The sequence below is a fragment of the Microtus ochrogaster genome, chromosome 7, assembly GCF_000317375.1.
Source record: "Microtus ochrogaster isolate Prairie Vole_2 chromosome 7, MicOch1.0, whole genome shotgun sequence".
NCBI classification, from domain to species: domain Eukaryota; kingdom Metazoa; phylum Chordata; class Mammalia; order Rodentia; family Cricetidae; genus Microtus; species Microtus ochrogaster.
Genome location: NC_022014.1, coordinates 75,990,466 through 76,013,622, shown reverse-complemented (window position 1 = coordinate 76,013,622; position 23,157 = coordinate 75,990,466). Strand labels below are relative to the sequence as shown.

At 49.8% G+C, this 23,157-nt stretch overlaps 1 long non-coding RNA gene across 2 annotated transcripts in view; it reads left to right on the top strand.

The window, feature by feature from the left end:
* The window catches only part of LOC113456314, a 162,817-nt gene extending 140,559 nt beyond the window's left edge, over positions 1-22,258 (top strand). For both annotated transcript variants that reach the window (XR_003377132.1, XR_003377133.1), the window contains exon 3: positions 18,647-22,258. This is a non-coding gene — a long non-coding RNA (uncharacterized LOC113456314). The remainder of the gene's footprint in view (positions 1-18,646) is intronic.
* The last annotated feature ends 899 nt before the right edge of the window (positions 22,259-23,157 follow it).

Here is a 23,157-nt window from a genome sequence, read left to right as displayed (position 1 = left end):
GAATTCCCTTAATGTGGTTGTGCTAAGTCTTGCTCCTTGGGAGACCAGGGATTGAAGGAAGCAGGACCAAAGTCTGCTGGTGTGCAGAGTCCTGACAGTCCTGGCAAAAAGTTCATCCCCCAGCCTTCTCATCCCTTCTCCCCAGTCCCTCCTCTGGCTTTGGGTTTTGAAGAACCAGCTGGAGTACCCACGGTGTGCTCTAATCTGGGGACTCCCGTGTCTCCTCCTAAAGTAATCAATCCTGATTGCATCTTCCCTGAGCCTCTTTCTTAATCCCAATATTCCATGGGTTACTTGATGCCTTTAAGAAACCATTTATTGTCCCCACATCCATGTCTCCTTGGACACATTATCCCATGACCCATCATTTCCTAGTCCCCTGCTTTGTGTCTTACCTATAAGACAAGATTCTTCCTGCTCTGTGCATCCCTGTATCCTTCCCTCCTGCACCATCAGTGACCATTACCTTTATGTGTGCCCATAAGCACACATGTCCCATGGGGCTGGCTGCCCTGTACCACTCGTGACCATTACTTTCATGTGTGCCCATACACATACATGCCCCATGAGGCAGGCTTCTCCTCCTGCACCACCTGTAACTATCACCTTCATGTGTGCCCATAAGCACACATCCCATGAGGCTGGCTGCTCCTTCACCTGGTCCTTCAGGATTCACCTGCAATGCTGCTTCTGACTCCACTCAGGGCCATAGGCAATAGGTGTGGAAGGAAAGGCATCTTGGGTCTATGTATCCTGTTTCCCAGCTTTTCCTATGGGGATCCAGGGAGCTCAGAGAAGGTGCCTGGATGACAGGGGGCTCCCTAATGAGAGCATGACTTTGTACCAAGTGACTGTTGTTAAAAGATTTTATTTTTTTTTTAAAAGCTGTTGTCTTGTCTTGGTAAGTGGAGGGCTGTGTGCCTGTTGGGGTTAGGGGTGGTTAATAAGTGACTTGAGGGGATTTCCAGGCAAACGGTGGGTTCTGCCTTCCTGCAAACACTCCTACCCTTTATCAGCCCTCAGGCTTCCTCCTCAACCCAAAGGCCAGAGTATTCCATAGGTGGTAGTGATGATGTTGATGAGCTGGAAAGCCATGGCCACATCTTTGGGAGCTCCCACAACTGCTGACTTCAGAATCATTTCTGGCATTGGGGTCTGGACTTAATATCACCCCCAACACACACACACACACACACACACACACGCACACGCACACGCACACGCACACGCACACGCACACGCACACACACACCCTTGCAGGTCTGTCGGCAAAGGAAACAGAAACATGAATAAAAGGAGAGTGACCAAATGCCTTTGTTCTCTTGTTCTGAATGTGTTCTGACATGGATACGTGCTAGGGACATCTGAGGGACACCTGACAGTGACACCATCAGGCCCCAGAGCAGCTAACAATGCTGAGGGTGCTCCCGTGTAGGCTCCTCAAATCTCGGAGGGCTGCCCTTGTCTTGCAGCCCCATGTCTTGCTCTTCCCTCTGAGAGTGTTCAACTCGACAGATGTGGAGAGGTATGGGATCAGCCATCACGCTACAACAACCATCAAGGCGAGAGAGGCTCAGGGTGCCACTGCCCCCCTCCCCAAGTTAACATTGGATACAGAGGGGCTTTCTGAAAATGTGCACTTGTGCATTGGCCTTGGTGGTGCTCAGCAACTGTGTGATGGAAGTTGAGCCTGCAAGGCAGTGAAGTCTGGTGTCTATTTGGGGGGAGGGAGGAAGAACTAGATGCATATCCTGACGAAGCCTTATAAATGGTTGCTCTTTTGAAAATACCTGGAGAAGAAGAGAGGAATTGTGGCCTGTGTGTTCCTGCCAAGACGAGGGTCAGGTGTATTTCTGGGCAACTCCCGAGGCTACCTCACAGCCCAGTGCCTTGCCCTGTTGTTTTAGTAATCTTACGGGATTAGAGTGCCGCTCTGCCTACTTCCTTTCAGAGAGCTGTGGCATCACTGCCTCCTGGCCCCCAAGGCTCCTGTGGAGTGTCAGAAGGAGGACACCTGTTGTAACTGGTGAGCAATCTGACACCCTGGGAGGACATGCCCTTTCCTCCGCTCCATCCGTCACATGTGTTGCAGGGGCGGGGGAGCGGGAGCTGCCACTCAGATGACAACTTCCACCAGGCAGGCGGTTGAGAGGGGAAAGCTGGGAGCTGGAGCAGGCATCCTTAGTGCAGGGGTGAGCTCAGCCAGGGGCTAGTGTCATCCCAGGGATTTGGAGATGGAACTTCCCCATGGGATCCAACTGTGAGTCACTGCGGTTAGTGTCCCTGCATCGAACTTCTTCTCTAGGCCTCCCACTCTCCCCTGGGACATCATGGTCACAGGTCAGGGCTAGTGACTCATGGGTACCTGAGCCAGCTCCAGGGGTGGAGTCTTAGTGTCTCATCTCCTGGCATGTGGACCCTCGGTGTGATGGCCACAGTTAGGCTGGCTGCTGTCTCAGAAGCTGTGTGCAAGATGTGTGGACCAGCGGAAGGCCCTATCACCCTGGGGAGGTCAAGCAGAAGCTACAGCAGTGGCAGAAGCTTTTCAAAAGGCTGTGTGGGAAGTCTGTGAGGCAGCCAGCTGTAGCCAGTGGGGTGAATTTGGCAGGGACACCCGAGAGATGAGGAAGTAACTCAGAGCCTTGGAGTACAGTGCTGGGCGCTGGGAAGGTAGACCAAGCAGAGTTTATGCAAAAAGTCCAAGCAAGGCTGCGCTGGCAAGACAGCGCGATGGCCCGGTGCACAGATGGGCTATCACCTCCCAGGCTTGAGTTTCAGCTCTGAGCGAAGGAATCATTTAATTTGTTCTTATTGTTAGCCCATGGCTGTCCCACCTGAGGGTGACACATCTGTCCCACAAAGCAGACAGTGCAAGGAGGAGGTGGTTGTAGGGTCAGAGAAAAAGCGGATCCCCAAACGTGGAGGATATGTGGTGGCGTTTTAAAAATGCCCCTGTCTTGTATTTTTATGTCTTCCTTAGTGTCTGGTATTGGAGCAAAACAGGGAGAAAGACTATGAAGTTAGGTGACTAGGGGGAATGGAGGATCTGGTAGGATTTGGAGGAAAGGCGAAATCATGGTTAAAATACATTGCATGAAAAAATTAAACAAAAAAAATCCATAGGAACATGTGGAAAGGATTGTCCGGGAAAGCATGCATTTTCCTCTCCTCGGGAGGCCTTTATTTAAGTTTCTCTCAAGAAGTTTATACCAGAGTGACCTCGTGAAGCCTAATACCTGACACTTTGACTTCAGTGGTCACCTGAAAAACAGTAAGTAGGCAAGCTGCTCGGGTGTGGGACTCAGTTTACTTAATGCCCGTCTGCCTTTTTCAAGAGTGATGAAACTGACCTATGTACTGCATAGTTGGCTTGGATCCTTCGGCTCCTAAGTGCTGGACCTTTATATTCTTTATCTTCTGTATGTGTTGTGTGTGCGCGGGGGTAGACATGTTCAAATACGGATATAGAGGTCGCAGATGGACCTTGGGGGTTGGACCTCAGGTGCCTTCCAGCTTTTGATTTGTGTGTGTGTGTGTGTGTGTGTGTGTGTGTGTGTGTGTGTGTGTGTATTTGAACATTTTTGTATCTTTTGGGGGACATCATATGCATGGAAGTCAGAGGACAGCTTGTGGGGGTTGATTCTCTCATACCACGTGGGTCTTGGGGGCTGAGCTCACATCATTAGGTTTGATCATAAGTACCTTTATCAACCCACTGAGCCATCTCGCCATTGCCCTTTTTCCATTTTATTTATCTTTCACTTTTTTGCTTGAAAGTTAGCCTTCCGTTGGCCATAGTTCAGACTAGCTGACCCGTGAGCTCCAAGTCCTCTGCTCTCCTCTTCTCATCTCACTGACTCTGGGATTGCAGACTCCCATGCCATGCCTGAATTTTTACAGGGATGCTGGGGACCCAAACTCAGGTCCTCCCATTTGAAAAGCAAGCATGCGATCCACTGAGCTGTGCCTCGAGCCCCCATTTCTTTCATTATTTCAAGCAGAGAGGGTACAGGGGGTTGAGAGTACTATTTAGAATAAAAGTCAAATATGAGACCATCCTCCTCAGGCCTCAAGCCTGGCACCCCCAGTTAGGCAGGCCCTGTGTTTCTGAGAAAGCTTCCAAGACTCCTTGGGACAGTGAGTCAATGTCCCAGATGAGGGAGCCAAGTGGAGGAGGGGGCGTGCAGGGAGCTGGTCACTAATGGAGACCCCAAGGGTCAGCCCCATGAGACGCAGCTAACCTAAAAGGAGATGGATCTAAGGTACAGCCGTACCTGTAAGTCGGCTCGAGCGAACGCTTGTGTGAAAGGGTCGGCTCGGGGTGACTCAGTCAGCTAGCAGACTATAAAAAAGGGAAATGACTCACTTCCAACCCTGAACAAGAACTCCTAAGGCCAGGCCGCCAGCACCTGTCTGGGACGTGGTTAGTTATTAACGCTGCCAGTAAGAGTGTCCTGGGAACAGAGCGCAGGGGCTGGAGGCAGCTTGCCTTTCTACAGCACGTAGACAGTTGCCCTCATGGTCTTGGGGCTCCTCTCTAACTTGTCCCCAAATGTAGCCACGACCTCAGGTGTGTAGCGTCTCTCAAGGTACAGATGCCCCAACTGATGGGGAAGGACGGGTGACTGGGCTGGGCATGGGCACCACAGGCCGTTGTTTCAGGCCCACTGATGATATTGCCAGGACCCATCAGCTTTTCCAGTGTCAGCTGTGTGCGGGCTGGCTCGGCCTCCTTCTGCCACGCAGGTGCCAAACTGCAGAATTCTGCCTCCAGGACTGTCTAGTCATGTGAAGGGTTTTGGGTGACATGGGCTTGTATCAAACCAAAGGCCCCACCCACAAGTATCTAACTCAGCCACCCCTCACCCAAGGGTCAAGCATGAGGTGACCCCAGAAGAGTGTCGTGTTTGTCTTGTCTAGAGTCTCCAGACTCCTTCTTGGGCTGCTTGAGTTGATCAAGGGCAGACAGACAGCAGGCCTTGCCCTGGGCAAAGCTTTGGTGGAAAGTTGAACTTGGAGTTCAGATCATTTCTGCCCAATCCCTTCTTTCTCCACGCCTGGAAAAGTACAGGATGGATGGGGTGGCTTCTCCTCTCAGATCCCAAATGACATGCCCGGCCACTCCTAGGGGAGGCCCAGCCTGGGCACCAGCCATGCCTGTTGCTGCCAGGGCCTTGCTCTCCAAGTCCATATGGCCAGACAGGAGGAGGAAGCCTGGCAGGGCATTTTTAGCTATTCAGGCTCCCTACGGTCCATAAAGGAAACCCTGGATCCAGAGGGAAGAGACATATCCTGGTATTTGTGGCTACCGCTGCGAAACCCACAAGAGCTCATAGGTGCCATTTGCCCACCTGGGCTGCTGGAGGAGCAGCGGGCTGGGAACTGGGTCCATGCTTCTGGGTGGCCACGAGCGAAGAGCAACCCATGGGCTGCTCTGCTCACTGGCAGACCTTCCGTATCTGTAAAGTGGGAATGAGAAGACCCGTCCTGCGCATTGGCAGGGTATGTGTGAGGCCTGCTGAGATCACCCAGCCTGTGACAAGGCCTGGGAGTGGCTATGGGCCACCCAGATGGAGGATGCAGCACTAGGGTGCTTATGGTGATTAGCAGTCAATTTAGAAAGGCCTGAGGTCTGGGCTCCCTGGGAGGGTGGCTTTGCAGGCACCCACCTGGGGCTTAAGGGCTTCTTTACCTCCCACAGCTGACACGTCAGGTGGGTGTGATTCATCTGAGCCTCCACGGGAGCAGCCAGCCCGCCATAGGAGTTGAGCCTCCACGGGAGCAGCCAGCCCGCCATAGGAGTCTCTCCTTCCAGTCCCCGGGGGCTGGGCAGTAGGTAAAGTAGACCCAGGACTCCCATCTAAGAGCGGTTCCCAAGAGACCGTGTAGATGCCACACGAGTATTAGTGACTTCAAGTCCCGTTCTTGATCTGCATCATCACTGGGGCACTGTTTCAAGTTGCTCCTGCTCTAGGAATTGTCCCAATGCGTCACTTTCTCACTACCAGAGAAGACAGAGACATCTAGGAGCTTCAGGTGTTAGCCCTCTGTCAATCACCATCCAACATAGGAAAAGTCACATTCTTGGCATTTCCTTTTTCCTGCTTTATTTTACTTTGCAGGGATCTACACGGCCGTTGAAGGGGGAGAGCTGGCATTGAAGGGAGCACCCCTCGTAGGGAATAGGCAGAACACAGTGCTCGCACTGTATAGAGTAGTTTGGGTACAGTCTTCACTCTCATAGAGTCGGTCCATTGGCCTTTTTCATCCAGACCACGGCACCGTAAAGTCTTCCCTTTAGGTGCTTTCCGCCTAAACAATTCGATGATGGGGGAATTTTATCCTTTCTGAGGCTACCCCCTCACGTTGCCAACTCCAGTTGAACAAGAACAGAGGGGTCCCGGGTGTGTAGCTCAATGGTAGAATACTTGCCTACCACACACAAGGTCCTGGTTTCTAGCCCCTGCACGGAAAATAGAAGACTCACTAGAGAGCCGGGAGGTTGGAGCTATAGGCTCGCTGTCAGTTTTGAGCACTGCTCAAATGCAAATCCAAAGTGTGAGCCAGCAGATAGTTCAGTGGGTGAAGGCCCTGCCTCCAGGCCTGTTCATCTGAGTTTTATTCCTGGAGCCCACATAGTAGGAGGGGAGAATCAATTCCTGACTTTCACATGTGTGCATATGCCCCTTCCAAAAATGTAATAATATATATTTTTCAAAACCCATGTTCACTTCGGACCTCAGACACGATCTTACTTGGAAAAGGACTCTAAGCAGGTGCAGTCAGTTAAGGATTGTGCGATGAGATCATCCTAAATTTTGGGTGATTTCCATATCCAATGGCCAGTCTTGAGAAGAGGACAAGAGAAGCAGGTGGCAGGGAGGTGGAGGCCAAGAATAGACAGAAACCTCTGTAAGCCAAGAGGAGTCAGGGTTACCTGAGAAACTTGGAAGAAAGGCGTGGGCCAGGTTCTCCCTTGGAGCATCTAGAACCAGCTCTCTTGAGACCTTGACTGTGGCTTTCTGATCTTGAGAACTGTCAGAGGCTGAATCCTGATGTTTGAAGCCACCAATCTGTGGCACTTTGTCATAGCAGACCAGACATAGGTATGCCTTGGCTCCGCCTGATTCATCGCTGCTAAATCCCCCCTCCCCGTTTCTCTTTCTGTGTTCATGGAAAGGGATCCAACCATCCTTGACTTCCACGCCACCCTTCAAACTAATTTCCAGCACACGTAGTCAGAAGCAGCTGTATTCAAGCCAGGCCCAGCTCTACTATGTCCTGGTTTTGTCAGTAGTGATGTAAGACTCTTGTTAATATTTCACCGTAGGACTCCAACAGAGCCATTGTGTTTGCCCTTTGATGTTTCTGACATGTATTCATTTCTCTTGCTGTAGAATAAGACTCTGAAGACAAGTCCTTGTGGCAAGGACTTTTTCTTAACTGTATTAATTTCCCAGGCGGATGTAACACAGCCCACATGTGCTTGATGGTTTAAAACAATCCATCTCTTCAAATCTGAGAGGCCAGCAGTCTGGTTTGAGACCTCTGGGATTAGGGGCGTGGCCAGCGGTAGACTGTATTGCATGAAGAAGGCCCCTGGGTTGGATTTCTCAGCCCAGCACCAGACAGGGAGTGTGAGAGAGCTGGGTTCGTTGTGGGGAAGGGGAAGGTGAAGGATCTCATGAAATGGGACCTTGAAGGCTAAGGTCAAGTTGTAGACGGAGATGCTTTCTCATGAAACACGGAGGGAGACTGGTAGCGTCCAGTGATGGCCGGCATTTTGTGGTTTGCGATTACATCCCATGCTTCCGCTTTTGTGGTCACTTGTGACTTCTCTCTACAGTCAAATCTCCCTCTGCTTCCTTCTTAGAAGGACCCTTAAGATTGCATCTGGGGCCTAGCCACACAATCCAGGATCATCTCACCTCAAAACCTTTCGCTCAATTCAGTCTTCCGTACCCCTTTTCTGTGTAAGGTGCCACTTAGAAGATCCAGGGGTCAGAACGTTCTTTTACAGGGCTAACTAGAACCTTTCACGCTGAGCACCATAACTGTGACTGTGTCCACACAATAAATTCCATGAGTGGCTATGGAGGGTGAATGGTGGGTACCTAGCATACTAAAGCCTGTTCTTTTAAATTCTTTTTCTGCACTGTCCCTTTAAGAGCATTCCTAGCTCTCCTGGGAGTGAGATTGATAGGAGGGGGCCCCGCCCCAGATTGAAATCCCCATTACAGGAATCATTTAAAGTTCCCCTCTAGGAAGCTCGGGGCTAATGAGATAATTCCTATTAGGAGAGGAAGGAAATGAAGGTGGCCCGACATCCTTTCTGTCTCTAATTTATATGATTCACTGAAACCTCCCCCTCCTCCCTCCTGGACCTCCCTCCTTCGGTCCCTCCTTTGGCCTCCCCTTTGAATTCTGGTTCCACTGTCCACCCACTTCTGCCAGCCAGGGCTCTGGTTGCCAGCAAGTCCTAGCATGCCAGGCAACCTGGGAAGTTCGCTTTCCAGAGGAGGCATCTGGGCTCTGTTCTTGGCAGCCTTGCCAAATCCTGTCTCTTCAGCCCTCCCCTCCGTCTCCCTCGTGCCTCGCCCAACTTGCCCACCCCCCAGCCCTGCCCCACGGAGACCGAAGAAGTGAGGGAAGCTGTCAGGAGAAGCCAGATGATTCCAGGAAGATGGGGAAGGCAGAGCTGAGCCTGTTTTGTTTGTCTTCCTCTTTCTGTGCCTGGACTTTAGGGGGAGGGGAAGGGAAGGGATCAGGAGAGGGGGAGGAAAGGGGAAGGGGGTAGGGGAGGAGAGGTCCTTGTCCTTTTGTTTTAGAAGGCTGGCTACACTTTCCATTAAAGTCCTCTGCAGCCATGGAGACCCAGTTTGCTCCTTCCTTGGAGAATTGTGATGTCCTCGAAGCTTCACAGGGTTTGAAGTTCAGATTTTGCCCTGAACGCACATCTGGAGGCTGGAGAGATGAAAGCGCCAAATAGGGGAGCCCCATCTCCTCTGCCATGTCACTGCAGGCCGCCACTGTCCTGTGTATTCGGTGCCCGCCTCTTTGGCTCAGGCACACTGGGAACAAGGGTAACCACCCATATGTCCCCTTCCCAGTAGGGTCTCAAGCACCCAGAAGCACGGCTGTTTCTTGCGCCTGGCTCCTTCTCTTTCCTGTCATCGTGATCCCTAGGGATGCCATATGGTGGAGTCTTCCGAGTCGAGGCTAAGAGCCAGCGTGGCTCCGACCCTGGGGACAGTCCAGCAGCCCTGATGTGCAGTGTGGGTGGCCTGTTCTATGAACTTGGGCCTGGCCTTGCCTCTGAGAGTCCAGCTGCAGACTAGAGGAACAGTGGCCTCATCATGAACAAAGAGTGCAGAGGTCCAACTTCCCTTGTCATCATGGCACAGATGCCACCAGACCATGTGGGGCTGCAATTAGACAGAGCAGAGGAGCCTTGTAGGTGCCACTTCCATTTAGGTTGGCCCACGCTACCTTTGAAAGCTGCAGTGTTCTAACAGGGGAGGGGGTGTTGGAGACAGAAGAAAGATGCAAGGCAATAATGCAAGAGCTGGGTGTCGGTTGAGGGTGCAGCTCTGGGGCTGAAGTGCCTACTTAGAATGCAGGGGTTCAGGGTTTGATACTCGGCATGCCAAAGGGGGAAAAGAAACAACCCAAAATCTTGTGCATCTCAGCGCTTGATAATAACAACGTTCACATTCAGTGTTGTTAGCCTTAGCTGGTTTAGAATCATGCTTTTGATCAGTAGCTGAGCTTTGCCATTTGCAGTGGGTTCTCCTTAAGTCCCATCCTGCTCCTCCTAGCTTTATCACCTCCTCCACGTAGATGGGTTTCAGTCCTCTCATGTTTTGAGACTGGCCAAAGGCACATGAAAGCAGGGCAGTGAGAAATGGTCCAACTGCTAACAGCAAGTGTAACAATTAAAGACAAGGAAACAGAATAAAAGCAGTGGAGGACACATCTGGATTTCTTTATGCATTTCTCGGGCACAGTCTGTAAGAAGGATGGTGGACGGGGCTCCATAGCCTTTCTTGGAAATGCACGGAGTTTGTTTTGAAATAGAACACACCACAGAAGGCGTGAAAGGGGTCCGAGTCCTTCTTTAGTGGCTGCTCCTGTTCTCTTTGGTTTGAGGATGAGTCCAAGAGAAACTAAGCTAAACTGTCAAGGATCTTGTAACCTGTTAGTGACTGCTCCTGGACTCGAATCCTGATCCGATTGGCTAAGCTCAGGTGTCTCCAGTGAGATCGTCTGAATCTGGAGGGTTTTTCCAGAAGGAAAGAATGACCTTGCTCTGAGTCCTCTCCTTACTTGTAGGACAGCCACTTCACGTTGCTGGTAGTCTAGTTTGTTCATTCACACATCCATCTGTGCATCATCCACCCACCCATCCATTTATCCATCCATTCTTGCATTCACCCACCCATGCATCAGGTACATATCCACTCATTCACTCATCATCCACCCAACATCCACCCATTTTCTATCCATCCACCCATAGTTATCCATGATTATCTACCCACCCACCCACCCATCAACCTATCAATCGATATATCCATGTATCCTTCTATCCATCCACCCCTCATCTACCCACTTACCCAGTCACCCATTTATTCATCATCTACCTAGCCACCCATCTCCCCACCCATCCGTCCACCCACCCATCATCCACGCACATGTCTGTCCATCCATTGGTCCATGTACCCATCCATCTGCCTTTTCTCTGCAGACAATCTTGGCACACTCAAGAGAAAGATGGCATGGCTGCCCCGTTAGTTTACAGCTAGCTGTTGACAGCTGTCCAAACTGAAAAAAATAGAGAACACAGAAATCCCGTCCCAGTAAGAGACATAGCAGATGAAGAGACTCGGGGAGTCTGGGCGTGGGATACTTACTATCTCCAAAGTCCATCTTTAGGAACAGTCCACTGAGGGATCAACAAGGGACCCGGGCTGCGGGTTCGGAAGGGTCTTTGATCTACCTACAAGTTAAAGCTTTCCAGCGGTGAACTGCAAAGCGGCCCCACCCGGTCCTGAGATAACAGGCTAGTGCAATCACAAACTAGCCGCCTCTGATAATGCAGAGTTTTATTGAGGTCTGGTTCCTCGCCCAATGGGAACACATCCGGCAGGCATCAAAGGGAGCAGGCGTCACCTTGTGCAAAGAATCCTGGGCCCTCAGGTGTGTGCGTGTCAGGAAGGGTACATGTGTAGCTGTGTGTGCACAAGCCAGCCCGTTGGCAATTATCATTCTATAGGTCAGAGGCCACCAGTCCCAAAGGGGCTTTGACAAGCAACCGATTCCATTTCCTCTTCAGGCTGGCCTAGCTCCTAAGATTTCCTTTCAGATGGTCAGGTCACGTCTTGGAAATGAGGGTTACTCTTGTGTCATTTTGTCCCAAATACACTTGGTGGGACTGTAATGGAGAAGTGAGGTGGGTGCTCAGGAAAAAGGAAACCAGCAAGCTTACTGTTTGTGAATCTATAAGATTTGGTCCTCTGCAGGCTTTGGAAGGCTTTGGCATAACCTCAAAGATACGTGCCTCATCCATGGTAATGGAGCAGCTGGTTGGGATGGCAAGTGCCAGAGAGTGTGCCTCTGTGGTGAATTGGCTGTGCTGCAGTCCTGATGGAGGGTTCGTCTACCGCTCCCTGAGGCAGAACCTGGTGGCCTGCTGGGTTTTTTTTTTTTTCTTCTTCAGGAAGCTGCATGTTATGAATCAGTCTCTGGAGACTAGCACCGAGAAACACCACAATACAAACAGAACATCTGGAAGCTTTCTCGGGTTTATTTTTGAACATGTTTGCAGGAGGCAGGACATTTGCACAGACTGGATCCGAGTCAAATGGGAGAGGGATTCTGCTCGGGATAGGAAAGGAAGTAGGGGCATGGAGAGACGAAGTCGGGGAGCACAAAGTCCTTGACTCTGAGGGTTTCTTGTTGCACAGGGTAATCTGTTCAGAGTTCCTAGGAACAGTCAGAGCCTGGGCTGGCCTGGGGGTGGGGCTTGGGTTGGGACCCAGGCTGGAAAGAGGATTCCTAACCTCTTTGGTTCTGCTGAACCGGAACAGCTGTGTTTCTTCATCCTTCTCCCAGACAGCTGTAAGAAAGCTGCATGGTAGAAGGTAGGACCCCTGGGAAAGGATGGAGTGGGCAGGCAGAGGCAATTCCTTGGCACTGTGGTCTCCTGGAGAAACACTGACTTTCTCCATGCGTGTTATAAGCTTACACCTGGGCTACCAGGTGGGGCTGAAATCAATAGGCACATAACAGGGAATGTCATTCTAGACATGCCCTGATGTGGTGCACCTAAGACCATCAGAATCTGGTAGTTGCTGCTCTCTCCCTGCATCATCATCATCATCATCATCATCATCATCATCATCATCATCATCATCATCATCATCATCACCATCATCATCATCATCTTCATTATTTATTTATTTATTTTGAGGCAGTGTTTACTATGTAAAGCTGGCTGGCCTGAAACTCCCTCTGTAGTCCAGACTGGCTTCGAACTCAGAGATCCTCCTGCCTCTGCCTCCTGAGTGCTGGGATTAAAGATAGGCACCACCACACCCAGGTCCTCATGCCCCTGCCCTCTTCTTCCTCCTTCCTTCTTCTTCCTGCTCCTTCAGCTCCTCCTCTTCCTCCCTCTCCTTCCTTTCTTTCTTCCCCTCATCTCTTCTTCCCCCTCTTCTGCCTCTTCCCTTTCTTCTTCCTCCACATCCTCCCTTTCCTTTGACTTCTTGGACTTCATGATTTGAGGCAAGAGAAATAAAGAAGAGGCTGGCCTCCCATGTTAGCATGTCTGTTGACACCATCCTCTTTCAGGTCTTCTCTGGGCACCGTTTCTAGGAGACACGGTCTCACAGCAGGCCTCCAGGTCCTCTGGCCCTGGAAGTCTTTTCAATGCTTCTGCCAGGATGTTCAGGAGTTGTGTGATGTCTGAACTTGGGTTGGGTTCCCCATGATCTGTTGACCTCTGAACTGTATCCATTGTGGATATCTGTAATGGTCTCCATTTGCTGCAAAGAGGAGATTCTTCCATGCGGGGTGAGGGGTAGACCTCCTGGTGGGTGTGAGAGAAAATCTCCCCAAGTCCCATAGCTAGGCACAGGCAGCTAATGACCCCTGAGAAGAGAATTAGCCTCTCCCAGGGACAACCCCCCTAACTGGTTACCGGATACAGAGTGGTCAGCCTTGAAATTATGTACACACAAACAACAAAAGTGACGATGAATGAGCACTCTCTATTCTCTCTCTCTCTCTCTCTCTCTCTCTCTCTCTCTCTCTTTCCCTCCCTCCCTTCCTCTCTGCATGTGGTAACAATAATTAGAAAAAGGGAGGTGGGGGTGGGGAGCATGAGAAGGGTTGGAGGGAGGGAAGGGAAGAGGGAAATTATATAATTACATTTTATTTTATTTTTTGGATTTTCGAGACAGGGTTTCTCCATAGCTTTTGGTTTCTGTCCTGGAACTAGCTCTTTTAGACCAGGCTGGCCTCGAACTCACAGAGATCCGCCTGCCTCTGCCTCCCGAGTGCTGGGATTAAAGGTGTGCACCACCACTGCCCGGCTATAATTACATTTTAATTAAAATATGTTAAATAAAAAAATTGGCTCAGCCTTCCATCAAGGCAGATTGGGAATGAAGTAATGAACAACATAGATGTCTCTGCAGGAGAAAGAACCGATACCTTTGGACTTAATCTTTCCTCTAAAGGCTCAGCACACCAGCATTGAACCCTTTTATTTGAGCCATCCTCCATCATCCCAGTCAGTTATAGACCCGCCCAGGACCCAGCTCCTCTTTCAGGGAACATCCAAAATGTGCAGACTCTACCTCCTTGGGTCATGGCCTAGGTTCAAGGCTAGCCACTGAGAAGGAGCTCACCTCCCGCTTCTGAGCCAACACCCACTGCCCCAATGCTGTCCTGAGTCAGTTCCCTCTTTCTGTGGGCCAAGTTCTCATGTGCTACTCTTACTGGGACTCTGTGTATATTACGGGGGAAGCTGGGATTTTGCCTAATTATTCATGTGAGAGAGAGATTTAAAGGTGTCCTTATGGGAAATGCCTGACCTAGCTGTCAGGAATTTCACCCCATCTGTCCTCAGGGATGCCTGTCCCAAGGCTGTCCAACCCACTCTCAGTACAGCTTCATCCTGGGAGTACCTGTGTCTTCCCCTTCAGCCAGACTCAGTACCTCTGTGCAACCTGCAGCATTTCCCCACCCAGCGCCCATGCCAGCTGTAGTGGTACTGAGCAGGGCACACACTGGATCCACCTGGGCAGTGTTGACTCTAGGTTCTATTCTCTTCCGTGTTGACTTTGTGGGAGCTGAGCAAGTCCTGATCACTGAGAGTCACAGAGGGTTGTGATGTGTTTCTAGAGTCTAGACACAGCTGAGGTCTGGAGAGGCTCTGTGGGTTAAGCATGTGGAACACTAGCGTGAGGACTTGAATTCCAATCCCTAAACCCACATAAACCTGAGCATGGGTCTGTAAAACATACGTCTGCAATCCCAATATTCCCGCTGCTAAGAGGAAGGTGGAGGCAGGAAATCACCTGAAAGCTCCCAGGGCAGCTATGTGGTATATACAGAGATTAAAAACATGAGACCCTGTCCCCAACAAGGTGGAAGGCCTGGGCCGACACAGGCTGTCCTCTGACCTCCACAAGCATGCGTTACTCCCAACAAAGACTTTTTTTTTTTTTAAATTAAGAGAGCTGGAAAGATGGTTCAGTGCTTAAGAACACAGGCCACTCTTAGAGAGGATCAAATTAGCACCCACACTGGGTGACTTACCCTAACTCCAGTTCCAGGGGATCTGACAAGCTCTTCTGGCTTTCAAGGGCACCTACATACATATGTCACGCACACATGGACAACAAACACATATACCACACACATGTAAAATAAAATAAATCTTTAAAAAAAAAAACAGTTGAAAAAGTAAAGGAACCTGAAGAACTAGGGCAGAGTCTGTCAACTGGAAGCAATGCTGTGTCCCCACCCTCTGCTCTAGTCTTATGACAGTGTGTGGGACACTTCTTATTGTTCCTCTGGGATAAGGGTGCTTGTGTATGGAGGCCGGGGACACCAGTGGAGCCCACAGTGCATGGCAGAGTGGTGGTCTTCCCAGGTTACTGGTAGAACATGGCTCGCACACTCGAGAGCACATAGGATGATGGTTAAAATGTGTGTCTTGGTATGTAGAGCACTTTCCCCACTTGTGCGAAGTCCTATCTTCCATCCCTAGAGTCTAGGATGTAGGATTTTCATTGTTAACAAGTTACCATGTGATTATGAAGCTCTTGGTCTGGGTCTATGAATTGAGAAATCCATCGTGATGGTTAGAAAATGCTATTACAGAGACTTAAGGAAGAAAACCATCCCACGCCAATCAAGCATCACTAGAGTGGCCAGAATCCAGCCCTGCCTTCTCTTAGCCATTGTAGGACATAGGGTCTCTAGGAGACCAATATGGCTGCTGGAGGACCAGCCATAGTGACCTTATTAAAGCAGAAGGAAATAAAGACGGACCAGCTGGCTTCACTCCCTTAGAGCAGCCTGCTCTGAATTGCTACAATAGCTATACTCCTATCTATCCATCAGTTCTTACATAGCTATGCCTCAACACACAAGAGTCTGAACTTCATCACACCAGCAAAAAAATAAAAAACAAAAACAAAAAAAAAGAGTCAGAGTTGTATTAACAAATAGAAAGGGCAGAATAAATATTGGGGTGGGCAAGAAGCAGCAGCAGCTTCGACTCAAGTCTGCCAGCCCAAGCTATCCTAAGCAGTATCACTTCCTTGGCATCCGCTATTCACCAGGTGGTTTCCATGTATTATCTCATGAGCTTTGTAAGGTAGATGATAATATTATTTTGCAAATGATGACAGCCTGGTTTCCATGTATTATCTCATGAGCTTTGTAAAGTAGATGATAATATTATTTTGCAAATGATGACAGCCTGTTTCATGGCGTAGGCTTCCTTCTTACCTCAGTCGATCTCAGAGGCCTGCCTTTCCCTCAGAACCTGTAGAACGTTGGCTAGTCTCTTCAAAGGCTAAATCCTGCCCTGCTGGTAGTGATGAATTTGCCTTTCCTGTTCCTGCATCCTGCTCTGGTGCCCTTTTGGAAAACCTTTAGCGGTGGAGATTGGGTCTGGGAGATTGACTCAGTGGTATAAGGCTTGCCTGGCATCTTGAAAGCCCTAGGTTCCATTGTTACACCGTGAAAGCGTCTCTGTGGAAGTATGGACAGATATAGTACGGTCTGAGGCCAGTTTCAGTGTGCTAAACAGAAGTTATCAACAGAACTAATAATTCCTTCTAGTCACTTCAGGGGAGACACCATTGCCTTCACCGTCCCCTGTCCTTGCGACCTCCTCCTTGAATTCTCTCTTCCGTCCCCACACCTCTCTTCCCTGTGTCCCACCCTCTGCATCTTTGATGATGCTGAGGCCTATCCTGATGCCCCAGGATGGTCTCCCGCCTTGGTCTGCTGACCTCATCCTGTCCACACAGCTCCTTTCTGTCATGCGCGTTGACAGCAGCTAGAGGGGGAGCATCTTTCAATGTCTCCATTCTCTCCCCTTCCATAGACCACTCCAGACGACACGGACTGTATGTGTACTCTACTTAGGCATGGAAGTTTTAAGAGAGGCCAGAAGCTAGGCCTGGCTGTTCACGCTTGTCATCCCAGCACTTAGGAAGCAGAGGCAGGAAAGGTGGCCTTAAGTTCAAGGCTAGGCAGGACTACATTGTGATTGTCCGGCTACCCTGTAATGTAGATGGGGAAACCCTGTCTCAAAAAGGACAGCAAGTAAGTAAGGGGCCAGAGATGAGGACCAAGGCAAGGTTGTGTGGTGGATAGCTCGTCTACTCTGTCATAGCAACAAATAGAAAGACAGGACAAGGGAGGGTTCTGCCCCGGGTGTGACTGTCACCTTGGTAGAGTGGCTTCACTTGTGGAGCAATGTCAGCAAACTTCATCAGCCTTGGCTGCCGTCCCTGGTGACTTTTTAAATCCCTGAACCTCTTTGCTTTTCTCCAGGCTAACAGAGGCAAAGGCTGTACGAGTAGTTTGACGAGGGTGGAGAGAACTTTCTCGTGCCTGAACCCCACTTCCTACCAGGGTGGGTTAACTCCCTGCCTTCAACCCCACACCCTCCCTCTGTCTCATTCTGCCCTCCAAGGGTGATAGTCTGGGGCCTCACATGTTTTGCTTTGGGTTTTGTTTGGTAAATTCCTCATGGCAGTCCCTCTGTGCTCAATGTCCTGCTGTCAGCTGCATGGAGTTGCTGAGCAACCAGAAGGAAGCCCCATCACTGCCAATTAATTTGCCAGCTGCATGGCCTGTCTCCCAGGCGAAAACGCTTGTGGGGATCTAGGAGACAGCCCCAAGGCTGGTGCAGAAGGAGGAAGGAGACTGGAGGAAGTTAAAAATCTTTGGGTGTTTTTGGTGTTCTTTTAGGTCATATGTAAAGAAGTGTGACAAGAGGCTGGGCTGCTCCTGCAATGAAATGTCCCTATTTTCTTTCAGGCCACCAATCGGAACTCACTTTTTAAATTTGTGATTCTGAACTTAAGATTGTCCCCTCCCCCAGATCTCTTGCAGAGATGTCTTCAAGTGTCATCTGTCCTGGGTGTCCCCATCATTCCTCTTATCATTCTGGGCCTTGTGGTGGATGCACCACCCTGCCAAGAAGACTTTTCAGCCAGACATTTTCACATTGAACCTCTAGAATCCAAATCCCCAGGGAACTACCATCAGCTATGGGTACTCTGGTCTCTGCTGGTCCAAGAGGCCTTGATCATGAGATACCTCATTCCCTGCCATGGTCTATGAGGATGGTGCTTACCGGACGGGCTTATTTTTGGATCTGAGCATCCTTCCCACAAGGTACTTAGGGTTGACCTGCCCACGTTTCTTGTCCTGAATTAATGATGGTTGCTGGACCTGAGACTTGTAAAGCAGCCACTTTTGTAGGTCAACGCCATCTCCGGTGGCCAGACCCAGTCAGCACTGAAGTGGGGTACTCCCCTGAGGGACTCAGTGATTTGTTGCTCAGCATTGTGAGTGATGAGAAGTGGGAAGGACCGGTGAGGGGTGTACATTTGCTCTAACCTGTTTGCCCTCGGACTTGAAGGAGAAGTGTGCCAGGTGTTCTGTGGGTCCCCGCTGCAATCTGCATCAGTTATTCTGCAGTCGCTGTGCGTGGAGTCTACCGTGACCATTTTGTGTCGTCCTCTGAGGGACCCCTATCCATGCTGAGTCAGTTATTTTACACCTGGGATACATGGAATCTACCGTGACCATTTGTTTGGAGAACCAGACCCTGCTGTTCTGGGGGGCACTAGCATGTGTCTATGAGCAGGACGGTTCGACACCTCCACACCCATCTGTCAGCTCTGAACAGGGCACAGGCTTCTCGGGGGTGCTCAAATGAGCATGGAGTTTTCCTGGAAGCCAGACATAAGCCTCACTTCCTCCCAGAAGTGCTATGTCCTGTGTTTGGATGCCGCACCAATGGAACCCTGGGAAATAAGAGTTGGGAAAATGAAGCACTGTGAAAAAACGAGATGCCGCCATGTAACTCTTGCTGTCTTTTGGTCCACAGGCTTAGAAGGAGGCTGACCAAGGCTGTTCCTGCTCACCCGTGCTGCTCACCAGAAGCTCTGTGGAACCGTGGAAAATATGTTCCTGGCCCTCCTTTCAGGACTTGTCCAAGATCAGGGTATCTCTTAAGAGGCAAGATCCCTGGATTTCAACTGAGGAATATTATTTTGAAATCTATAGAAACTTCCAGACTGTGAAGCTGTTTGGGAACACTCTGCATTGACTTGAATAAAGAAAGACATACATCGTGGACATGACCAACAGCTGGGGAAGGCTCATCATCCCAACTCATCTACTGTCTTGTAGAAGACAAGTCTCCTGGTATCATTACCCAGGATATTCTTCTCTACCCTGTTGCTGTCCCAGGCACCACACCCTTCCCTGCCTGACCCCACCTTGCCTTTGGACCCAGAGATTCTTCTTATTTGCTCTGATATCTTCTAGCTGGAGGCAGAGTGAATAGTTAACTACACTTGAGTTGAATGGGATCTTGATTTTTGTTTCTGTTCCTTGTAAAGAGGTCATTCCCTGTGCACGGTGCACAGCCTGGAGATGGTAGGTGACTCCTGAGTGACACAGGAATTGGCGTGGAGGCTCTGTGGCCTCTTGGCAGTCAGGGGAGTAGAGCAGGGCTGGTCCTGACTTTGGGCTTGCGTTGCTTGGCTTCCATGCAGGTGTGCATTTGGACACATAGAAATGAAGCCATCATCCATCCATCTTCGGTGACACAAATGGGATGAGCTATAAAGACCTTCAAAGGTGACAGGGATCAACTCATCCAGGTGATTTGAGACTGAGGCATTGCCTACTGAGGACCTCACCCCCCAGTTTCTGCTGGTGGCCCACGCACCTGTCAGAAGCTGGGAACTTCTCTATCTCTTTCCTCTGTGGCCTCTACTTGGGCAGTTGAGAATCCTTTCTAATGATTCATGGTTCCACCTTCTTGACTGCACACTTGAAGATGTTTGAGGATTTGTATTTGTAGTTTGTTTATATAAAACATCCAAGCTTCCTTGTGTTGTAATTGATGCATTTCCATGGCTGTTCAGTGACTTTACAGTGGGATATTGACTTTGGCCTCTCAGATTCGCCATGGTGGAATTGAACAAACCTTGTAAAGATGTTTGATGCTGTTGAAGTCCAAAGAAGGCTTACAGACCTCTCCTTCCCCCCTCCCTCCTCTACTTTCTTCTTTTCTAAGTACATACTGACAGCGTCTGAATTGCATGAATTCCTTCAGGTGTTGAGGAATGGTGACCCACTCCTAACATCTCTGTAAATGAGGCCATAGAAATGGTTGGTGTGGTTGCCCAGGTGGCCTGTCCCATAATCCCATGGTTAGACCATGTACTCAAGAGTTACAGGGATGGAAAGGACAGGGACATCCAGACCATCAAGTTCCTCACTTTGCAGTAGGAAATAGTGTTCCCAAATCCCACATTCCACTCTGTGTGGAGCTGGGGAGAGCCAGTCATCCCAGCCTGCCAAGGATAAGGGAATTTTGGGGGCAAAGGATTTGGGGGAGCTAAGTCTGCATCTCACTTGAAAAAAGTGTCACAGTTGCTCATCCTACAGAGTGAAGCAGTGACCATATCTCTTCTGCTGCTGCAGCAGCAAGGCAAAGCTTCTAGGTTGCTTGGCCAGCCCCCATTCACAGCTGTTTGTCTGCTCTCATTGGCCACAGGGCAGCCTATAGACAGACCAGATCAGGTGCCCCATCCTGACCAAATCTGTTTGCAAGATGGTAGGCTTGTCTTGTACTGAAGGAAATCCTAAGTGTGACCGGCCAGTTGAGACCAGGTCCTTCCAAGGAGTGTTGTGTACAGTAGGCATGGCAGAAATTCAAAGTGTCAGGAATTGCTCTAGGACAGTCCTATATAAGTGACCCTTGCCTCTTATTAAAAATGAAACTGCCCTTGAAGAAGCAAACCCATAGTCGCTGGGATAGTACAGGATGCCCCGCGCCATGCCCGTGTTTGCATATGTGTGCGTGTGCGCCACACCTGTGCAAACATGTGCGCTATAGAATAAACGAAGATCAAAAATTTCCATCTGTGCTAGACAGAGACAAAGAGCTGAAGTCTTCGGGACGATGTCTGGAAAGCAAGGGGCTTGGCTAGGAGACTTCCTGAAGGTCCTTTGAACTGTAGCTTTTCTTTAGAATATCAAGGGCATTTCGACTGGGTCTAAGTGTGTACTTTCTCTCTAAAGTCCTCCCCGATAACCCTGATAACCTGGGTTCAACTCAGAAAGCATGGAGTGGGCCCTCCCAGCTCACTCTTACCTTCTTAGTCACTGCCTAGCTTCAGGGAGCCGCTGGAACTTTAAGGAGGTGGGGAAGGGTGGATTCATACCAATCCAATTTGGGGTGTTCATGACAAGTAAGAACAATTGAAAGGTAAATTACAGGTTCTTTTGCAGCTTAGAAAAGCCAGGTTTTCAGGATTGCCTGGCTCCTGAAGTTGTTGCTGCCTGTCAGGGGCTTCAGCCCCCATCTTTCTGCCGAAAGCTGAGCAGGAGGGTCCATGGTGCTGGAGCATGGGCCTCCCACTAATCCTTTTATCTCGAGTTGCGAGGCCACAGGGGGGTAATTACATACGAGGGTGGTGATGAGCATCCAGGCATCCAGGGGTTTTGGCATCATTCTTGAGAATCCCCATGCACTGGGAAGAATCCTAGCCCATATCCTTTTCTTTGGGTACCATCTTTGAAAAGATGACTATGGGATTGGGAGGATGGATCCAACCAGAAAGCGCTTGAGGACCAGTGATGGTATGCATTTATTAACTCAGTGCCTGGGAGTCAGATTCCCGGGGTTCACTGTGCAGCCCAACTCACATAGGAATCTCCTTTCAGATTCTGACCAGATATCATCCAGACTTGGGGGGCGGGGGACGGGCAGCCTTTGCTTGAGAGGGAGTTGCGAGGGAAGGCTGAGGCTGTCAGTTCCTCAATGAGATTTTGAGCTGGTGTATTTTGCCTTCTCCCCTAATCAGTTTCTTATGTTTCGATCCTAATGGTATGTATATGCTGGTTTAAAATAAAAATTCCAGGGCGGGGAAACAGGAGACCTGAGATAGTGATGTCAGAAAGTCCCCCTTTTTTAACTCCTTGTATTTGACATGCAGGGTTGGGCACAGGTGCCCAGGACCATCTCCTGATGACATGCACATTGCTGTCAGTTTTCTAGGAGTTGCTGTCTTAAAGATCAGCTGTCTTTTCCGTAGTGGAAGCATCCATGAGATGATGTCCATGGGGCGATGGAAATCACCCCATCCCCGAGCTGACCACTCTCAACCTGATCTTCTCTCAGTTATGGTGATCGTGACTACATTTCAGATTCACTCTGCTCCACACCCCTGGGATCTTACGGGACATTTGAACTTGACTCCAGACCACAGGAGCACTCTGGTCTACAAATAGACCTGGGGAACCGTTCTATGGAGATAGCAGTGTGAAATTACTAGAGATGGGAAGACATTCTTATGGGGATGCAGGGCCTCCTGCTCAGGAGACTACAGTTTAAAGGACAAAGAGTGACTTTGGAAATGACCCCTGATACTGGATGAGACCCTCAAAGAGTAGACTTGTGGAAAGCATGTGGAGGGAAGCCCAAAGAGATGCTGAGCTTTCGGTAGGTTGAGGAACAGTCTGGATACCTGGGATCCAGTCCTTGGCTTTAACTAGCTCAAGGTCATGTGTCAATCATTTGACCCTGCCTCTGTGGCTCAGTTTTGTGGTACATGCAATGGAGCAGGAAAGTAAAGAAGTCGAGTGTACATCAGGGTTGTCGCCCTGCCTATCCTGGCTGCTGTCTATTTCCTGATGGGTAGCTCATTGTCCCTTCATCTATACAAGTTGGAATTAGGGCTGTCCCATCCTAAGGAAGTTCATTACCAAAGCATACTTCAAAGATGTTTGCACATGTTGTCAGTCACACTGAGCATGAGTTTGTTGAAGGAAAAGGCAAATAGACACACAGCCGGTGATGGGAGGTGCCACGGGGGTGATGGGAGGTGCCACGGGGGCTGCTTAGCTCTAAGTGGCTGCAAGGCAAGGCAAGGGGGAAAAAAAAAAAGAACCAAAAATTCTGCCTGCCATTTTGGCGAACGAATAAAAACGGGGAAAACTGAATGGTAAAACCATAGGGGATTTATTAGTCTGCATAGTAAAGGACAGACACTAAGTCTGAAGTTGGCCCGTCCTGGGGCTTGCCTCTTGGCTTTTTTGTCCTTCCAGGCACTGATGTCGGCAGACTCCAAGTTATTAAGTTCTCTTCAGTTTCTTTCTTAAAATTGTTTTCTGTCTCCGTCTTCCCTCCCTCCATTACCCATCCTTTCCACCTCCCACCCATCCTAGAAACTCAAGGATGGATTTTGGAGGAAGTGGAAGACTCTGCCTGGTCATAAAAATCCTCTGTACCAAGGGCTCTGACTGGCCTGGCTTGAGCTGTCTGCAATTGTGGTGGCCTTGGGAAGTGGAATTTCTAGGTCACCTTACAGATCCTCCACC